Here is a 13684-nt window from a genome sequence, read left to right as displayed (position 1 = left end):
ATTATAATTAATATAATAAGCCTGACAAACGAAACACAAAACCAACACCAGCAATAAGAACAACACCAGCAATAGCAACAACATCAATTAAATATAATATTGTAATTGGTTGAAGTGAGAACGCGCGCGATTTTCAACAAATTATTTAATTACACATATACTTTGCATATATTTTGTTGTTCTTTTTTTGCGCAACCACCAACAGTGATAACTGTTAATTTAAAATAAATTCAAAACACACAATAAAAATAAAAATTTACGTGCAAAATAAAACAAAATAAATCAAAACGTAAAGTGCTGAGCATAACAAACGCGTCGCTTATTGTTAATAAGTCGACGTTAATTTTAAGACGTTCAAAATTTTCTAACGTCGTCGTCGTCGTCGTCGCCGTCGTTGAAACTTTTTCAAATTTCAAAATTTTTGTGTTTTAAGAATTTTCTAAAACTAAAACTAAAAAAAAAATAAAAATTTTTCTCAAAATTATAAATTAAATTAAATCAAAAAAAAAAATATATATATGCATACATATAAGTCTTCTTTATATGTAAAATAAACGGAGGTATACTTTAAAAAAATCCTAAGTGTTTATTAGTGTCGTTCTGGTAAATTTGTGACGTTATGTCTTACGTATACGTTTTCTATATTAAAATACTATAAAACTATCAAAAAGTTTTTAAAATAAAAATTGATAATAAACTAAATTTATTAATAAATGATTTAATGACTTGAGTGTGTAATTATTTAAGTTTTTAGTTTAGTACAAAAAAAAAAAATATTAACAATTTTGTTATGTGAACGCGGCGACGACGACAATGATAAAATCTATATTTTCAATTAATTCATTAATATCATTAATATCATTGTGTGAGTTCCGTAAAAGCTATAAAACGACGTACTCAATATCAAAAATAAATAAAACTATGGATAAATAACATCTGTAAACTGTCCTGTAGGTGCTTTTCAATATTCCTTAATTTTCTATATAATATTCAATATTTTTTCATATAATGTAATAAATATTTTTCAAAACATCTCAAAATTTGTTAAAATTGCTTATTTATTTTGATGCAATTTCAAATTATAACATTTTTTCTCAACTTACATTTGTTAACAATTTTCTTATAAGCATAGTTAGTTTTAGAGACCCTCAATTGGTATGGCTAGAGACTAGCATAGGTCAGATCTATACGTAACCGCAACCAACCAATTTTATTTTCTTAACTATACGCAAAAATTTACATCTTTCTCTAATATAAAACGTAGTTTTTTAATATGTTATATTACTAAATAAAATAATAACAATAACAAAATGTAAAAAAAAAATTAAATTAAAATATAAAAATAATAATTACAAAACACACACAGTTTCACTTCCTTATCTCTTCGCAGATGTAATAGATTTTTTGTGTTCCCAACTGAGTCTAAATGAACATAACTTATTAAACGTTTTAGAAAAAATGCCTCCAATTGAGGATTTTCTAAACTCTGACGTGGATAAGACACTAATCATCCTTATACATAGTTTTAGTTGTTTGGTTAGTTTGTGTGGCAGGTCATTAAATAACTTTCAGCTATTTTTTGTCGTTCTACTATCAAAAAATATTTATTTTCACCGTAGCCAAAATTAAGATCCAATAATAAATTCAAAGAGGTCTATTTTTACTATAGCATTTTAAATCGTAGAACTAAAGCTTAAGACTAATTTCTCCAAATCAAAGTATTTATTTATGATTCTAATTGTCTGCGAATACTTAAAGTATATCTCTAACAATAATCAATTTTTTGTTTAATCGTCAAAATTATTAGGGTCTAAAAATAATTTATATTTTTAGTCCAAAAACTATTAACAAATATAAGTTAAAGAAATTATTAAACACATTTATCATATATTAAAATATTATATGTATTTTATTAAGATATATTAACGTAATATATTATTAAGATATATTATTAACCGATATTTTATTATTAAGTATTAATTATTGCACTTCTTTTAATTTTTATTTATAAAAGCAAAACTTTTTTTTTCTGGGAATTATAAAATTTTATTCATATAGTTTAATGTTATTTATGTAATATCTTATAAGTACAGTATAAAATAGTTGTCATCACTGAGTATTAAACTGAAAAAGTTCTATGTAAGACTTGCTGAAGTTAATTTAAAATTCAATTTATTTTCATTCATCAAAGTGATAGTTTTGTCGTGATTAATATTAATATGTGTTACGCTGCGTATGAGTAACATTTACACAATATAAAGCAAATATAATGCAAACCTAGATATATATAAAAAACTTCTAATTAGTTTCTATATAATAGTACAATGAGTGTTTTATCTTATTTATCTGGAAATTAGAATTTTTAAATTCTTAATTTCTGTGTTTATTTAATTCCATTAATTGATCAATTTTTTATTTTTGTTTTTTATTAATTTATAAAAACTTAATTTATATTTCTATGTAAATATTTCCATATTTCCGTCTCATATTTTTTATTTTGTAAGTATTAATAATTCATTGTTAATTTTTTGTAAATGTGGTCATAATTTGTAGATTAAACTATTTGATTTTATGTGTATTTTTATATATAAATTAAATAAGAATAAATAATATGTATTGAGTTTCTATAAAATATTAAAATCAAAACAATTATAATTTGATTTGAGATATTGTTTAAAAAATTTATAAAATATTTTATATACTTCATTTGTGTTGTTAAGACTTTTCAAATTAAAATATAAATTTATTTAAATACTTATATTGAAAACATATCCTTAATGTATGCAGTTTTTTTTTGTCGTCTAAAAATTTCAAAAATTGTTATAATTTCATAAAATTAATATATGTGAAACGCATACTAATATTCAAATACTCGAATATATTATAAAATATACATATATTACATTATTAATAAAGAATACTTAACTAAAGAAATCAAAATTCTTTATAATTTGAATTCTATTTAATTTTATTTCAATTATTTTCTATAAAATATTTTACAATTGTCTTAAATTTTTAGTTTATAATAAAACAAACAATTAATTTTCTTCATCCTCTATTATTTATTAATAAAATGAAATAAAAGAAATAAGTTATATTATTTTATATTCTTATATTTATTATATAATAAATAATATATACAAGAAGTGTGTTAAAAATTATTTAAAAATTAAAATGTTCGTACTTTTATCTTATTTAAAATACTTATCTACGTATTCATTAAAATAAATTATACTATAAAGTATTTATTTACAAATTTATTAAACTTCTTTATTAGATTTTATTATTAAATTTGTCATATTAATAAATTGAATATTAACCATATTTACAACTTATCGAAACTTATCTCCAAATAATAATTTATCCAGTAAAAAACAAGATTTTCATTATTTTTAAACTAAAGAGCACTTATTATAAAATCTGTTTGAATATAAAAACCTTATAATACAAATCAAGAGTAAAATTTCTTTATATTTCTATTATGAATCATGTATTAATTATAGTTTAAAATTATAAATTCATTTAATTTTATTAATAAAGTATAAAATATTTTGTTCATTTTTAAATATATTTTTCAAACCAACCCAATTCATTAAAATTATCGTTTAAATATGAAAATAAAATTAATTATTTTTAAAAAGATTACAAATATTTTACTATTGATATATTGTTTACCAAAAATTATATACAAATCACTTTTTTTTAATGTGACGATATTTTTTTGATATATTTAGTGTAATATTTTTATTATCTTTAAAAATTATGAAGTAAAAATTCTTAATTGAATAATTATTTCAATTGAATTTTAGATAAAAAGATAAAAAGAAATATAAAAAAAAATCCATTAGTTCTTTCATTCTTATTTTATGACATAAAAACAACAGACAATTATTTTATTGAATTCAATAATTTCATTATTTTTATAGTATTTCGCACAATTTTTATTCATTCTTATATATATATTCTTATAAATATAGTTTTAATTATTAACACCGTTTGTTAATTATATAATATATTTTCTAAATAATTAATATCAAAACATCTTTATCAGTCTTTATCAATAACTGTAATATACTCATGTATATACTTTAAAGAATACAGTCTAATAAGTTAATAAAATGAATTTTTATATTCAAATTCTTATAGTGATTAGACAGGATTCAAGAATCTATAATAAAATGTTACATGTATAATATTTTTATATTTTAATTAAATTATAATTATTATTAGAAATAAAAATTAACTAAAATTATATTAAAAACAGCAATAATTATAATATATTGAATTAAAAAATAATTAGTAAACTATTTACACAGATCAATTTTTTTTTAAATTTACTAGATTTTCATTATCTTTTTCTTTTAAAGACAATATAGAAGATTTGTTTTTAACGTTGCTTTTTGTTGCTTAAAATTCTTTCGTTTATATATTCATGTCAAACTCTAAATATAAATAAAAAATAATTATATATCAATTGTTTAATTAAAAATTAACTTAATTTATTATTGATATGACATCGGCAATTTCGGAAATGTAATAATTATTAATGATTTCGAATTGAACAAGTTTATTCTTTTTACATATAAGTAAATGAAATTCAAATTCAATTGTTTAAACAGCCTGAAGATATACTAAATATATACTAGATATATACTAGATATACTAGATTTTCATTATCTTTTTCTTTTAAAGACAATATAGAAGATTTGTTTTTAATGTTGCTTTTTATTGCTTAAAACTCTTTCGTTTATATATTCATGTCAAACTCTAAATATAAATAAAAAATAATTATATATCAATTGTTTAATTAAAAATTAACTTAATTTATTATTGATATGACATCGGCAATTTCGGAAATGTATTAATTATTAATGATTTCGAATTGAACAAGTTTATTCTTTTTACATATAAGTAAATGAAATTCAAATTCAATTTTTTTAAACAGCCTGAAGCTATACTAAATTAAAAGCAATTTATTTCTTATGAAATAAAATTATTGAATAAATTTAAAAAATTTAATTGGTATTAAATAATAAATTAAATTAATGTTTATAATTATTAAATAATAATTTTTATTTTCAAAAATAAAACAATATATAAAAAAATTATAAATTTGTACTATTTAAAAATATTTAAAAATTGATTTAGTAGCCACTAAAAAATAAACTAATTATTACTTTTATAAAGAAAAACTACAACTTTATTATTTTTACTACATTTTTGTATTTAATATTTTTTAATTTTTTAAAATATATAAAATATTAAAATTTATACAAAATGATAAAATGTGTTCACATGACGTAGTTTTCTCATTATTTTCATATAAATTTAATTATTTAATTATTAATATGGTTAATTGAAAGAATAATAAGTTTTAATTATTAAAATGAAATAATAAAAATAATACTATAATTTTAATTATTTTCAATGTATCAAATAAATATTTTTAAAATTAAGTTTTTATAGCACCAATAACTCATATAAAGTAATTATAATTCAATTAAATATAAATATCTAATAAATTTTTAAAAATTATATTATTAAAAACAGATATATAAATAAAAAATTTATATACACGCTGACAAAATAACAGCATCTAAAAATATTATAAAGATTTAAATACTTTTAATCATATATAATATAAATACTATTTATGAAAATTTATGAAAATTATAAAATGATTTAATAAGTTAAATAACTAAAGATACAAAAATATCACGTATTGAAAAATGTTTATAATTTTGTTATTGATTTATTGAACTTAAATGTAATAATAATAATACAAAAATAAGAAACATGATTAGAATTAATATATACATAAATACAATACTGTTATAACAGTATAATTTTTATTGTCATGACTTATTTGCGATAAATAATTAACTTACATATTAACTCCAGAACTTAATAATTAATAATCATGAATAAAATAAACGAAATAAAAATGTTTATAAAAATATCTAAAATATCTATAAAGAAAATAAATTTTTAAAAAAATGACTATAAGTAAAAATAATAATTCGTATTATAAATATATATAGAATATAATAAAAACTTTGCATTATAAAATACTTATAATTTTTTATATTAATTTTTATGACAATGATAATTTTTATTTCTATAATCAGAGCAACATTTTTTTATACCTGAACATCTTTTAATTAATAAACTATAATTTATTGTTATAACTTTTTTATACTAATTAGAAATGTATTCTCATTAATCACAAAAAAAGACCAAATAATACTTATATTTTTAATTGTTATTGCCACAATTTTTTAATAAATAACTAATATTTTTATGTTTGGATTTTTATTTATAAATAAATGTATATATAGATTATAAATATGATTCATTTAAATTACTTTTATTCGTATTAAAACATATAAACAAATATATGAGAAATTTATTTTTTCATAGATAACTACAATAACAAAATTTTTGAAAAATAAAGTTTGTAAAATATAAATATGAGTAAATATAATTCGAAGTAATAAGTAAATTATTAAAAAAAAATGTTTGTCATTAAACTAAAAAATTTTTAATTATAAATCAAATATAAAAAAGAATAAACTTTTATTTTAATTTTATAAATCAAATATGAAGTAACAGTGTAAATTTGCCGTCGCATTATAAAGAAATTTTTAGTATAATTAAATTATTTAATACTTAGATTTAATTTAAATAAATTAATGTATAATAAAACTAACATATTGGCAACATAATATTATAATATTATTAACTATATAAATTCCATTTTAGGATTTTAAGTTTTAACATACATTTTTATTTTAAATTAAATAATTATTTGGATAATTATTAAAAGCATTTTGATAATCTATTTGAAATGATATTTTGTTAGTTTTAGATTTTCTTTAGCTTAAAATTAAGATACATATTTATTTGTTAAATTATTATTAATTTTATGGTCAATGACTTGACTTTCTTTTTTATTAGTACGTTTAATGTAATTTAAGTTACATTTAATCAAAAATGTTTATTATACAGAGGTTTTCTATAAAAGTTGATATTCAATTGCTTTTCTGGGTTTTTGGTACTGTAGAGAGGTTTTCTATAAAAGTTCCTATTTAATTGCTTTTCTCGGTTTTTGGTACTGTTGCTTTTCGTTTAAGTATTTTTATTATGTGTACAGTTAAGTTAAGCACTAACTACGTTGTCGAATGCAATGAAGAGGTTTAGTTTGTGTTTAATATGAATCCAATATATTAAGGTCATTAATATAGAATTTGGGGACTTTGCAATGTATGGCTTAATTAAATGTACGACTGAACTAAATAGCTTTCATGATTTTTTTTTTTTTTTGAAGTGTCCAATTCCAAAATGTCTCAATGCAATTGAACTGTGAATAGTCATAATATAGACATAAGTCCGATATTATAATTTTTTTCAAAATTAAAACTACTTTTTATTCATGAGAAATAATTTATTAACTTCAATTAAATGTTATCATTTATAAATTTTTTAAAATATAATTAATATAAAAACAAAATTTTTATTAAAAAATAAAAAATTTTCAAATATTTATTTATTATTATTTATTACTTATTTATTATGCAATATTAATTGATATGTTGATATTTAATTTAGACACTTTGAACATTATATTTTACTATATTGTATATAATATATATTTATATATGTATATGTACTCCTTTGTATTAAATTGCGTTTATATATATATATTTGTTTGTGTTTATTAATACTTAAACTGTCAAAAAGTTTTTTTCGTTTAAACCTAACATTTTTTTGAAATAAATATTTTCAAGTTTTCTTTAGAATTTTCTTTTTTTAAGGTTTTCATATTTTTTTAATCATTTTTAATAATGATATATTTATTAAATGATTGCAAATATTTTGAACCGTTATTTGTAATTTCCGCAAATGTCTTCACTCCTTTTCCTTACTTATGGAGACGTAGACACTTGTTAGAATTACTCCATTGTATGCCCAGCACGTGGTATTAACTGCCAAAATATTTACAAAATTATAAAAGCAACAATAGACGAAAGTATTGTAAAAAAATTAAATGAGAAAATTTAAAAGAACCCAAAAAAAAATAAAAAATAGACGTCAACCCTCACGAGTTTCTCCAGTTGCTCAACAAAAAATAGTGAAACTAACACATAAAAAATAGATAAATTTGTTGATGAGTAGAAGAAGTGCTTAGTTGCTTGGAAGTGCTCCTCTCAAGGAGCGATACAGTGTATTAAAAAATCATGTGTTCGTATAGGTGCAGTTTTTTTCTTTATTCCTTTATTTTTTACGATGAGCACACAGTAATTTTTAGGAGTAACTGTCAAGACTTTTCACCTTTAGTTTATAACTCTTACAAATATATTATAATGTATTTGTAATTGTATATTATATTTATTGTATCCAATTTTTTTTATTTTTTTTTTTAAACAATTGAATTTTATTTTTATTTTTTAAACTTCTCCATTAGAAATTTCAAAGCAAGTATCTTCAGTCCACACGTATATAACATTAACATACCCCATACAGCACAACAGTAGGCAACACACAAAATAGTCAATACTCTACATAACTCCTTATACACCTTCAAATTCGCACGCATTTACTAACACTGCTGCACAATGTACTATATTGTACATAAAAGCAGGCGTCTAACACCACCCGCAAAAATTTTATGCCTAAAACCAGCACTACTCATGCCAGCAAACTGCTAACAGCCTAAGCAATGTTTACTTGTTTTTCTCTGCCCACTGCTGCGCTGCTGCTGGGGTGGCGTATATAACAGCATAGCGCTATGCCTACATGTAAGCCTGCTGCTGTTGTACGTGAGTGTGTGTGTATTTGAAAATGCGCACAAATGTGCAGCAAACGGAGAGCGCAGGAGTTTGTCTATGTTTTGCAGCATTTATGTGCGTATATGTTGGCTACATTGTTTTTTTTTTGTTCAGCTGCGTAGCAAAATGAAATAAAGCAAAAGCAACTACAATAAAAGCAATAAAAACAGTAAAAACAATTGCAGCAATAGCAGCAGCAAAAAAGGAAGAAATTTGTATATCCTTTTTTAGGCAGTGGGGTAACGATTTTGAATTTTGTTTTTGTTTGCTTGATTTTTGTGCTGTTGTTGTTTTTGTTGTTTTTTGTTGCTTTTTTGTATGTTGTATGTTGTTTGTTGGGCGCTTAAAACGCGGCGAGTTATTTTTTCTTTTTTGATGCTTGTGCTCCCCCCGCTTATGCGTTGCCGTGTTGGGTGATTTAAAAACATTTTTTCGTGCATTTTTTCAATTTTTTTCGCGGCCTATGCGCTGCGCTGTTAGGCTAAATGATTTTTTGGATTTAGTACAAACCTTAACATCAACGTTGTCGTACAAATTTTTATTTTCGGATTTTTAAATTTCGTTTTTGTTTTAATATACATTTACCGGTTAAAAAATTAGTGTTTTGATATAAAAAAATTTTTAATGAAACAAACAAACAAACAAACAAACAAAACAAGCAAAACAAAATATAAATTTTAAATTATATATACAAAAAAGAGATATACATATAATAAATATATTAAATGCAAAATAAATAGTTAAATTAGGTTGTACAAAATTGAGAACGTTGGTGCAATTAAACATTATTTTGATATCAATTTTACAAAAACAAAATATGCAAGAAAAGAACACTGCAAAAACTTACCGAAAACAACAACAACAACAATAAAATATAAAGACAAATCGACAAGCATTTCCAAATATACATATATATATATATAAAATTATATATATTTTAAATAAGTAAGCATGATGATAAGTTTGTTGAGTGAGAAGTGTAATAAGATAATACAAAAATATATTTTAATTATTTCTCCTTCAGACAACACTGCTCACAAACATTTCTCTATATATATACACTTACACATCACACACCATTGCCTAATAACCAAACTAAAACTCTCCTTAATGCTTATAGGAAATGACTTGAGTTTATTTTAATAGTGTTGGAGAAATTAGAGAAAATTTCGTAGATAATAAACTGGAGACAGAGCGAAAACGAAATTAAAATCGTCTATCGTCTTGCAAACATTACTCTTTGTGTCTTATACGCTGCACAAGCAGCAAACGCACAGTCAGCCTTAGACAAAATACAACAAATAAGCAATCACCCTCGCCACCCACACGCCCATTGCTGCTGCATACACATGCAAAATGAGTTGATAGCATTTGAGTCAAACAGTTTTGCTTGCTTAGAAGGAGAGCACAAAGACTTTTCTCCCACAAATGCCAGCAACAACAACATAGCGTGCGGCTACTGCCTTATAGAGTGTCTGTCTGTCTGTTTGCTTGCCTGCTTGGCTGCTTGGCTGCTTGTCTGCCTCCTTGTTTTTGTGCTTGCTTGCCTTGCTCAGATTTCGTTGTGCTTACTGCTTATTGCTTTCGTGTTTTTGTGTTCGTGTGTTTGTGTGTTGTGTGTTTGGCTAGTAGACTACCACCTTAAATGTTGGCAATGTTAGCAACAGCATAGAAATGTATGCTTGCCTGCTTCTTCTAGTTCACCTTAAGCTACGTACGAGTACGGTCGTGGTGTGTTGTTGTTTTGTGTTGGCTTTTTCTTAGGTTTCCTTTTTTTGTGGGGTAGCACAGCATCTTTTTCTTTGCTAAACGTACTCAACTAACGGCGCAATGTCGTCGTCGTCGTCGTAATACAACATTATAATATTTATATATGTATATTTATATATATATATATATATATATATATATGTGAATGTAAGTTTATCTTACTTACTCCTGTTAGACACAAAATCATTTCTTCTGTGTGGTGTATTAGTAAGGGTTGCATGTGTTGAGTAGCGCGCCTGTATGGCCAGTAATGCGCATACTTGTAAGCATTTTCTAAATTATACGTCTATATATATATAATTGTGTGTTTGTATATGAATAATATATTTTATATATATTTTAAATGCGCGCATATAGAAAAAGTGGAGATATTATTTTTAAGCAAAATAAAATTTTCTCAAACAAAACAACAAAAAACCAAGCAAAAGCAAAAAATTTCTACTCGAAGAAATTGTGTAGCATACTTCTAGGATTGCGTGTGTATTAAAATAAATGCAAGTGTGTGCGTCATTTGATTATTTTTGCACATTTAACGTTGAAGATGCTGTAAAATGTTGCTTCTTACAGTGAAGCTAAGCTTTGTAAGCCAAAACAAAATCAGTTCGTTTCTAGTCTCTCACGCTGTAGTGTGTGTGTTGCAACGAAAAAATAAAATATTTTAATTTTTAAAATATATTAAAATATTAATGAAAATCTTAATAAAAAATGTACGTTTTCGAAGAACTGATTGAAATTTTTACAAAATAATAAAAGCATATATTACGAAAAAAAAAAATTTAACAAAATATATTGAATTCTATAAAATTTTAATTATTACAAATGTACTTAAAAATTAAATAAATAAATAATAATGTAAAGCGGTTAAAAATAATTTACAAAATTTTAATAAACATTTAACTAACCTTCTAAGCGTTACAACAGACGTGGTACGTTTATAAAAGGCATCAAAGTATTTTATTAAAATAAATTAAATAAAAAATTTTTAAATTAAAAATTAAATTTTATAAACAAATTGATTATAATTTTTTAATAATAAAAAAAATTTGTTACATCTTTGGTTTTCACAAGATTTACGCGAATGGCGCAAAATTATAACACAAAAAGCAACAACAAAACAAATCGCACTAAAGAATGCAAAGTTTTTTAATGCATTTTGCAAGATACATTGTAAAATAATTATTAAAGCAATGCTGTTGGCTGTGGCTTGCTTATCAAATCTCCGCATTATGCATCACAGTTAGCCTACAGAGCACCGTTTACCTATACCTGCGAGTCATGTTATCAGTTGTTTTTGTAACAACAAAATGCCACAACAAAATGCTTAAATACTTCACACTAATTTTATACATAAGCACACTATATCGTACTGTGTGTGTGTGTGTGTGTGAGTGTTAGTATTTTGCTTGCGCGTTAAAATTCGCTCTTAGGAGATAACGTTGGCATCGCCGTCAATTTTGGCTTTTCTTTTAAGCTGTAAATTTGCCCTTAACGTCATCTCAGTTATGTCTCCCCTTCATATTTTCTTAATTTACACGAGTATATGTGTTATGCTTACAGCGCCAACAGCAAAAAGAACAACGTCGTCATCGTCGTCGTCGTCGTCGTATAAAACGACGAAGCACTTTTGTTTAGTTTGCCTTTAGCTGCATATATAGAAGCTCATTTCTCAAAGAAAACATTACTGCGCTTTTAACACAGCCACCAACAACAGCGTTAAATAGCACGAAGATTGCCGAATACTTGTTAGCGGTAATTTTAGAGTGCACGACTGCGCTGCTTGCTGCTTTTGCCAAATGCCGAATGCTGTTATTCTTCTTTTACTACTACCTTCGCTGCTTTTTTTAGTTTTGTTGCTTGAGAAATTTAGTTAGCTTTGCGCTATGATGCGCTGCGCTGCGCTGCACATAATACATGCACATTTAAATTTATACAAGTATTATATAGAAAGCATTAAAAATATATTATAATGTACTTGGCTGCGGGCTGACTGTAGAGGGCGTACTTACTTGACTGCTACTTTTGCCTCTTCGCAGCAACAACAATTTCTGCTACAGTTTCCTTTAGTTTTGCTTGCTCGACTTCTTCGTGCTTGCGTACGAAATACGAAATCTTGCCTTCGTATCGAAGAAGCTGCCAACTAACGAGTGCAGTCGCCACACACATACATATATATTTATATAATATAGAATATTATATTATATAGAATATAGAAAATATAGAATTTGTTATGAGTCGAAATCGTATTTAGTTTGCCGAGCACTTTATGCTGCTCCTTACGACACCAAACGTAAACGTAAACGTCGTAACGTCTCTGCCGCTGCACCCGTGTCCATAGTTGGTCTTAGTGGCTAACGTTTTCGTTTAGTTTAGTACTACGACGAACTCCTTTGACGACGTGATATCATAATTATTTTTTGTGAAATTATAATATAAAAGCACTTGCTTGACTCATCTTGTGAGACATTCGTCTTAGGTCAAGCGAACGTAAGCGCTCGTTGCAAGCACTATTTTTTTTCTCCTTAACTGATATTAAAAATAAATTCAAATTTTGAAGTTAAATAAATTTTATCGCCTTTTTAATAACAACAATTAAATATTTTAAACCAACAAAAAAAAATAAAATACTTTTATTTAATTTAATTCGCTTTAATTAATTAATTATGAATACTAAACAATAATATTTAAAAAAGATAATTAAATGAAAATCATTTAGTATTATTAAATCAACAAAAACAATACATCAAAAATATTAAATAATAAAAATATAAAAGTTAATATAAACAATAAAAGAAAAGATATTAAACAATAAAAATATATAAAATGAATAAAATAATTAAAGAATAATAATATAAAAGAATTAATTAAATAAAAATATTTAATAATATTAAATCAAAACAAAAAAATATTGAAAATATTAAATAATAAATATATCAAACAAAATAATTATAAAAATATTAAACATTATAAATTAATAAAAAATTTGAAAATATTCAATATATCAAACTGTATGATATTAAATTAATAAACACATATTAAAAAAAATAAAAAATTTAAATTTATTAAGTGAAATAATATGTTAAAATGTG

At 23.2% G+C, this 13684-nt stretch overlaps 1 long non-coding RNA gene across 1 annotated transcript in view; it reads left to right on the top strand.

Moving 5' to 3' along the window:
• The first annotated feature begins 803 nt into the window (after positions 1–803).
• LOC119678441 overlaps positions 804–13684 on the top strand; it is a 112285-nt gene continuing 99404 nt past the window's right edge. The window contains exon 1 of the long non-coding RNA XR_005252337.1: positions 804–950. This is a non-coding gene — a long non-coding RNA (uncharacterized LOC119678441). The remainder of the gene's footprint in view (positions 951–13684) is intronic.

The sequence above is a fragment of the Teleopsis dalmanni genome, chromosome 2 (assembly GCF_002237135.1).
Source record: "Teleopsis dalmanni isolate 2A chromosome 2, ASM223713v2, whole genome shotgun sequence".
NCBI classification, from domain to species: Eukaryota; Metazoa; Arthropoda; class Insecta; order Diptera; family Diopsidae; genus Teleopsis; species Teleopsis dalmanni.
This window is presented reverse-complemented; position numbering and strand designations above follow the sequence as displayed.